Raw genomic sequence first — 7,042 nt, forward strand, 5'->3', positions numbered from 1 at the left:
CTAGTCTCTTAAGGGATAGACCCAGAAACCGGTGGAGGATCCCTTCCATTATGTTCCACTGCTGAAAGAGGTCACAGAACTCACCAGATTCAAGACTAGGAGACACAGACCCACTTCTCAATAGGAAAAATATTTAAGATTTTGTGGTCATCTTCTATCTGCTACAAGACAATGTCTCATTTTAGAACTGCATTGTTAAAAATTTTTCTCACAAAGAATATACACTGTATCCAATTTCCTTACCGGAAACCCCCAATTTTCAGGACTAATTTCAGTGTTCCCAGACAAATAGAAAAAAAAAAAACAAAAAACTAACAAAGTCATAGAAAAGCCTGGAGACATATGAAAATAAACTGTGTGTCACATAGAATATATATCCTACTATGCCCAATCCAAGAGTAAGCCCAACAGAAAAGGTAATAATGAATTAGGAGATTTTTGCTTTAGGTAATTAGTTAGCTAGTTAAAGTTGGATTAAGAAGAAATCATTCGAATGCAAAGATAAGAATATAACATGCTAAGCCCTAAGAGAATAACTGCCATACTGAAACTTTAGTTTCAAAGAGTTTATGTGTCTTATAAAAACCTCAGCTTAATTTTGGAAATGGTTTTGTAGCATAATTTACATTCTCAGACCAGCAAGACTGATTTCATAAGCCATATTGAGCAATCAACTTAATTACTCCACAGGCACTCAGATAGTTCCCCAAATTAATCAAAGTCAAAGTCAAGTATGTCCTTACTGAAAGAATCCCAAATAAAAAGAATACCGGTTCCTCTCTCTTTATAGAATGAGTATGGACTAGTCAAGTTGGTGGTTAGGTTAATGTCTATAAATTAAATCTGTCTTAATCTCCTCTTCTTATAAGGACACCAGTCAGATGAGATTAGAGCCACCCCGCATAAATTTACCTTACTTTAAAGACTCTAACTACAGTCATATTCTGAAGTTCTGAGGTTAGAATTTCAACTTTTGAATCTAGGAGAAACACAATTCAGCCCACTCTAGGCAGCATACAAAAGGTTATCAGCAGATGTGCAGAACTAGGCCAGCAGCAAGGACCCAAGCATAACAACCCACTCAAATACAGCCCCAGGAAGGTCTTGAACAGGAAACCAGTCTTACGAAAAATGGATACTTAAGGAAAAGCAAACAATAGAAATATAATGTTAAAGTTATTATAATGTATTGCTATATCTTCAGCAAAAAAACAAATAATTCAAAGACTTTATTTATGTTATTTGTATACAATTACTTTAATATACATTACCTCATATTTTCACAAGGCCACCACAGAACACATTTCATTAACCCATTTTGATTATGAGATTCTAAGAAACTAAAGAGGCTTATTCAAACTCATATACATTGCATAGTCAGGGTGTCCTAGGGATCTTGCCATGACACTGCCATCCTGCATGAGAAAGAAAAGAATACTGGGATGCCTGGGAGGCTCAGTTGGTTAAGTGTCCAACTCTTGATTTCAGCTCAGGTCATGATCTCACAGTTGTGAAGTCAAGCCCCGTGTTGCAGGGCATGGAGCCTGCTTAAGATTCTCTCTCCCTCTTACTCTGCCCCTACCCCACTTGCACTAGCTGTCTCTCTCAAGAAAGGAAGAAGGAAAGAAAGAAAGAAAGAAAGAAAGAAAGAAAGAAAGAAAGAACAAAAGAAAGAAAGAAAGAACAAAAGAAAGAAAGAAAGAAAACAAAAGAAAGAAAGAAAGAAAGAAAGAACAAAAGAAAGAAAGAACAAAAGAAAGAAAGAAAGAACAAAAGAAAGAAAGAAAGAAAGAAAGAAAGAAAGAAGAAAGGAAGTAAAGAAAAGAAAGAAAGAAAAGAATGTAAACTGAAAATTTTGCTTTGATGAATTTTAAAAGTGATAAACTTAGCTCTCCTTGGCTTTTACTTGTGTGATGTTTTTTTTTTTTCTTTTCTACCTAATGCTGGTTAGCATTAAACAGCCTACTAAAAGTAATCTATTGCAAACAGCCATAACCAATGCTTCATGACCATACAGAGTCCATTGCCACTTACAGATCAGGCGATGTTCTTCAGAATATTGTAGGTTTCCTCACAGGTTTCAGAAGATATCACTAGCCATGACATCTCCATCTATAGGCAATGTTAGTAAGCCAGAAAACTTCTTTACCCCAGGTACTAAGAATGACCTCTCCTCAGATTGTACCAACTACTATTTTTCAAAGTCTGTTCTATAACCTACAGTTTGCTTATCAGTTTACTTTGGCTTGATGCCATGGTTGGCTATTAGTTCTGCAAGGCAGTTTAATGCTACGTATCTATATATCTTGACATTTCCTCTAGTCTCTTTGTTTTCAGTACAAGACAAATGTCTCCCTCATGGAAGTACTGCTGGGATTTAATGAAATAACAGAACTGAAGGCACTCTTGTTTCTTTAAATGTGCAACATTGACTGTCTTAGAAACAGAGGTCACAAAGATGATTACCAAAGAGATCACGATCCGTTGGCAGAAATGGACGTTATACAAACAGGTATCGGCCTCGTTACAACTTAACCAAGAGTAAAATATTCATTCTCGTAAAGGAAGGAGAATTTGGAGGAGAAAACACCTATGATTGGCATCCCTGGTCAAGAGAGAGGCAAGAAGTTACCAAAGAAAAATGAGCAGACAGAGCACAGTGTGTGTTAGGAGGGAGTATGTTTTAATGAAAACTTAGACAGGAAAAGAGATTGGGACCATATCATGACACACTGTTAGTGCCAAATGAGGAATTGTGATATTATGTGAGTAGGCCTGGAAGGCCAATAAGAAGGTTTGCATGGAATGAAGAAGGGCTAAAAGTAACCCACTCCTGCAGCAGTCTGACGAATATGTTTGCTTAGTCATTGTTGCTAAGGAAGAAAGGAAGGAAGGAAGGAAAGAAGAAAGGAAGAAGGGTTAGAACCCCAAATTGTGAATCCTGAATCCTATAATACCACCTAATGTCAAACTAGATACAGGTGAATGTCTACCTTATTAGAACATCCCAAATTCCAATCTGGCCTTCCATCCTGGTAAAGTAGCCCTAACCATATATAGCTGGGTTGGGGGGATTCCTTTTGTGCCTTAACAAAAGGCCTACAGACAGACACAGCTGTGAGCTTCTAAACCACCTTCCCCCCACCCAACCAGGTCTCCAACCTCTGGGTGTGGACCCTCTGACTCATAAAAGAGGCATGAAAAAGAGATTGCTTTCCAAAGGGCCTAATGAAGAATCGTCACCAAATAAGAATTCAGTCTATGTGCCCTGTGCCCAACAGGCCTTCACGAGTATGGACATGGTCTTATGTATCTCACTACCCAAAGGGAAGAGAAGAGAGGAAAATAGAAAAGATCAATAGTAACACACAAAAAAAATGGGTGAACAAGGAGTTCATTTCCCTAAAGCAAGATTCCCCTTCCTTTTCTGAATCCTGAATGCCTTTAATAGGATTATTTCTTTTAAGTTTATTTGTTTATTTATTTTGAGAAAGAGAGAGAGAGCACAGGTGCACACAAGGAAGAGGCAGAATCCCAAGCAGGCTCCACACTGTCAGTTCAGAGCCTGACATGGGGCTGAAACTCACAAACCGTGAGATCATGACCTGAGCCAAGATCAAGAGGTGGACGCTTAACCAACTAAGCCACCCAAGCACCCCTCCCAGGATTATTTAATCTCTTCAACACCCTTGGAGAGAATTCAAATAATTTTTTATGGCATTTAATAAAAGTAGTATATTTTTATTTTATATTATTAAGTTATGAAATAGTGTGCTATGTAGTTTATTTCATAGGGTATCTAAAGACTTACATAAAGAATTTTGGTGTTTTTACCTTTAACAAGAAATTCAGGTCATTTAAGTAAATCTAATTTATGTAATAAAAATCATGCAATTCTTGACTAACACAAGTTTAAAATAGCATGTTTTGTTTAAGTATATTAAAGTGTAGATAAAAATTAAACTACACTTGGATGCTCTGCTATAAATGTGAAGTTGACTAGCGAGGTGCCTGAGTGGCTCAGTTGGTTAAGTGGCTGGCTTGGGCTCAAGTCATTATCTCACAGTTTGTGGGTTTGAGCCCCACACTGGGATCCATGCTCCAGCTCAGAGATTGGAGCCTGGTTCAGATTCTGTGTCTCCCTCTCTCTCTCCACCCCTCCCCTGTTCGTGCTCTGTCTCTCAAAAATAAATAAACGTTAAAAAAATGTTTTAAGAAAAAAAGAAAAGTTGACTAGAAAGCTAAATTTTCTCTTTTTAACATTAATTCTTGAAATATTATACTCATTTTGGTTCCTATACAAGAATTTGACCAGATGACAGTTCCCACAACTGATACGATGTCTATGCTCCTCCTTCAACTTGTTATGTTTCCATTTCTTCTCCTTAAAAAACAGTCCACTATAGGTGTAATTAAACAATCTAAGAAAAAATTAAACTGGATAATATTTAACTAATATAACACTGTGTATCAAACATACTCAAATTTTTTAAATTTTGTAAAAACTGAAACACACACACATGCCCACACACATACACACACACACAAAGAGATTATGTTTAACCTTGACAGATAAATCCCCTGAGTAACTGAGGCATGAGAACAATCATCTTATCTCTACCTCCTCACTCAATTAGAGATGCCATTACGACCTAGAACACTGACTCCCAAGTGTGTCCCTCCACCCGTAGCATCCACATCCCCTGTGAACTTGATAAAACGAAAATTCATAGGTGCCAGCCCAGACTCTGAATCAGGATGATTCCCAGCAGTCTGTGGGCCTCCGGATACACACAAAAGTCTAACGCTGACCTAGACCAAGTTGAAAGACCACACACCTTCATGAGGCATCCTTTGGGAAAATTTGCCCCAGAGGAATCAGAATGGCAAACTTCTCCGGCAGGCAGGCAGCTCACAGAAACCAACACAAAACAAACCATCTGATTCCGTTTGCATTATTAATACAGCAGAAATATTCTAGGGGTGGAGGTGCTTTCTGCATAAAGAGAAGAACTGAAAGAAAACGGTTCAGTCTCACATTTGTGGCATATTTTTAATTTTTTTTTAATTTTTTTTATTTATTTTTGAGAGAGAGTACGTGCGGGAGGGGCAGAGAAAGAGAGACAGAGGGAGAGACAAAATCCGAAGCAGGCTCCAGGCTCTGAGCTGTCAGTACAGAGCCCGACTCAGGGCTCGAAATCACTAACCGTGAGATCATGACCTGAGCCAAAGTTGGACACTCAACCGACTGAGCCACCCAGGCATGTTTGTGGCATATTTTTAAAGAGAATATAAGCTTTGGACTCTGACAGGTCTGAGCTTAAATGTTGGCTCTACTCTTTACTGGTCAGATGTCTAGCCTAGAAAGGAAACTGAACAACTCTTCATCTGTAAAATGGAGATAATAAACTTGTCCTCGTGGGATTATGGTGCAATTTTATGACCTATCCTATGTAAAGGTAAACCCGGCATAAGAGCATTTATCTATTTGAACGGTAAAGTTGTAGGATAATTAATAGAAATTACTTTGGCTTTATTCTCCCTTTGTTTTTCCTTCCCCCTCTCTCCTGTCTTTTCTAGCCAAGGGCCACATCTGATGCTTTCTTGGTCTGGGATGGTGTGTGCAGAGCAGAATGCATAACCTGTATAAGACAACTGCTATCATTGGAGAGGTTGTGTGAGGTGTCCTGGAGGAAAGGAGAGCAAGGGCAGGTCTTGAAAAGAAAGTCCAGGGGAAGATTTCCCACATCCTGGAAGGAGATCAGAGCCTGCAGGGCTCCTGTGAGAAGTGGGATCCATGCATTGTTCAAAGGTAGTGTGAGTAGGTGGTGGTGAGACCCAGGTTAATCGGGGAGGAAGGGCTCTCTATGACTCGTAGGACTGGAAAGCAAACACAGGGGCTCCTGGACGTGATGGAGATTCCTGGCCTAAAAGCAAAGAAGCAAAACCTCCTGACCAGAAATGTACACCCAGAGTAAGAGAATGGGTGTCTTTAAAAGAAATTCCCCCAGTTGGCCAGTGATGGGCAGAAAATATGCAGTACTGCTGTGTAAGACCCCAGCCTTTGCAGCTGCAGTTAGCTGGCTCAGTTGGTTGGTTAAGCATTCAACTCAGGATTTCAGCTCAGGTTCATGGGTTCAAGCCGCACTTGGGGCTCTGCAATGACAGTGCAGTGTGGAGCCTGCTTAAGACTCTCTCTCCCTCTCTCTCTAGTGATCCTCCACTCACTCATGCTCCCTCTCTCTCAAAGTAAATAAATAAACTTTAAAAAAAAAAATCTTGAAGACCCTGGGGCCTTTGCACAACACAGGAAGGAGAGAGAGTCCTAAATCAAACTGAACTTCCTGTCTGCCCCACAAGAAGGCTTGGGGATGGATCATAGTTGGCTTAAAGCATTCTAAAAATGCGAAGTTTCTTGTACCTACTATGTTTAGTATTAACAGCCATTTTACCTTCAAATTTACAGAGATATTTTCTATTTGGCTAATGAAAGCAAAGTCACTGTCACATACAAAATGGGAAGGGCCAGCATCCCCCTTGCATCCTAAGAAAGGAGGGTGACAACGTGGGCCTTGACTGAAAACCTACAAAAAACTTACACATGTGGGTTTTAGTAAATGTAAGGTAGTGACTTTTCAAATCTCATTTGAGTCTACATTTGTAAAGCAAGATTCTGGGACTTAATCCTTCTTATAATTAAATTATTTCTATTTTCTTATAAAATGATTTGTATAGAGGGGCACCTGGATGGCTCAGTGGTTAAGCATCCTTGATTTTGACTCAGGTTATGATCCCAGGGTTGTGGGATCAAGCTCCATGTCTGGCTCCACGCTGAGCATGAATCCTGCTTAAGATTCACTCTTTCCCTCTGCCCCTCTCCCCTGCTCACACTTGCTTTCTCTCTAAAATAAAAAATATATATATATGAACAAACAAATAAAAATTATTTGTATACAAAAGTGCTCATTGAACTAGGTCCTTACAGGATATATAAGTGTGACTACAAAGGCCATTATGAAATCAGTGGGCCCTTCCTTTTCCA

The sequence above is a fragment of the Acinonyx jubatus genome, chromosome A1 (genome assembly GCF_027475565.1).
Source record: "Acinonyx jubatus isolate Ajub_Pintada_27869175 chromosome A1, VMU_Ajub_asm_v1.0, whole genome shotgun sequence".
Taxonomy (NCBI): Eukaryota; Metazoa; Chordata; class Mammalia; order Carnivora; family Felidae; genus Acinonyx; species Acinonyx jubatus.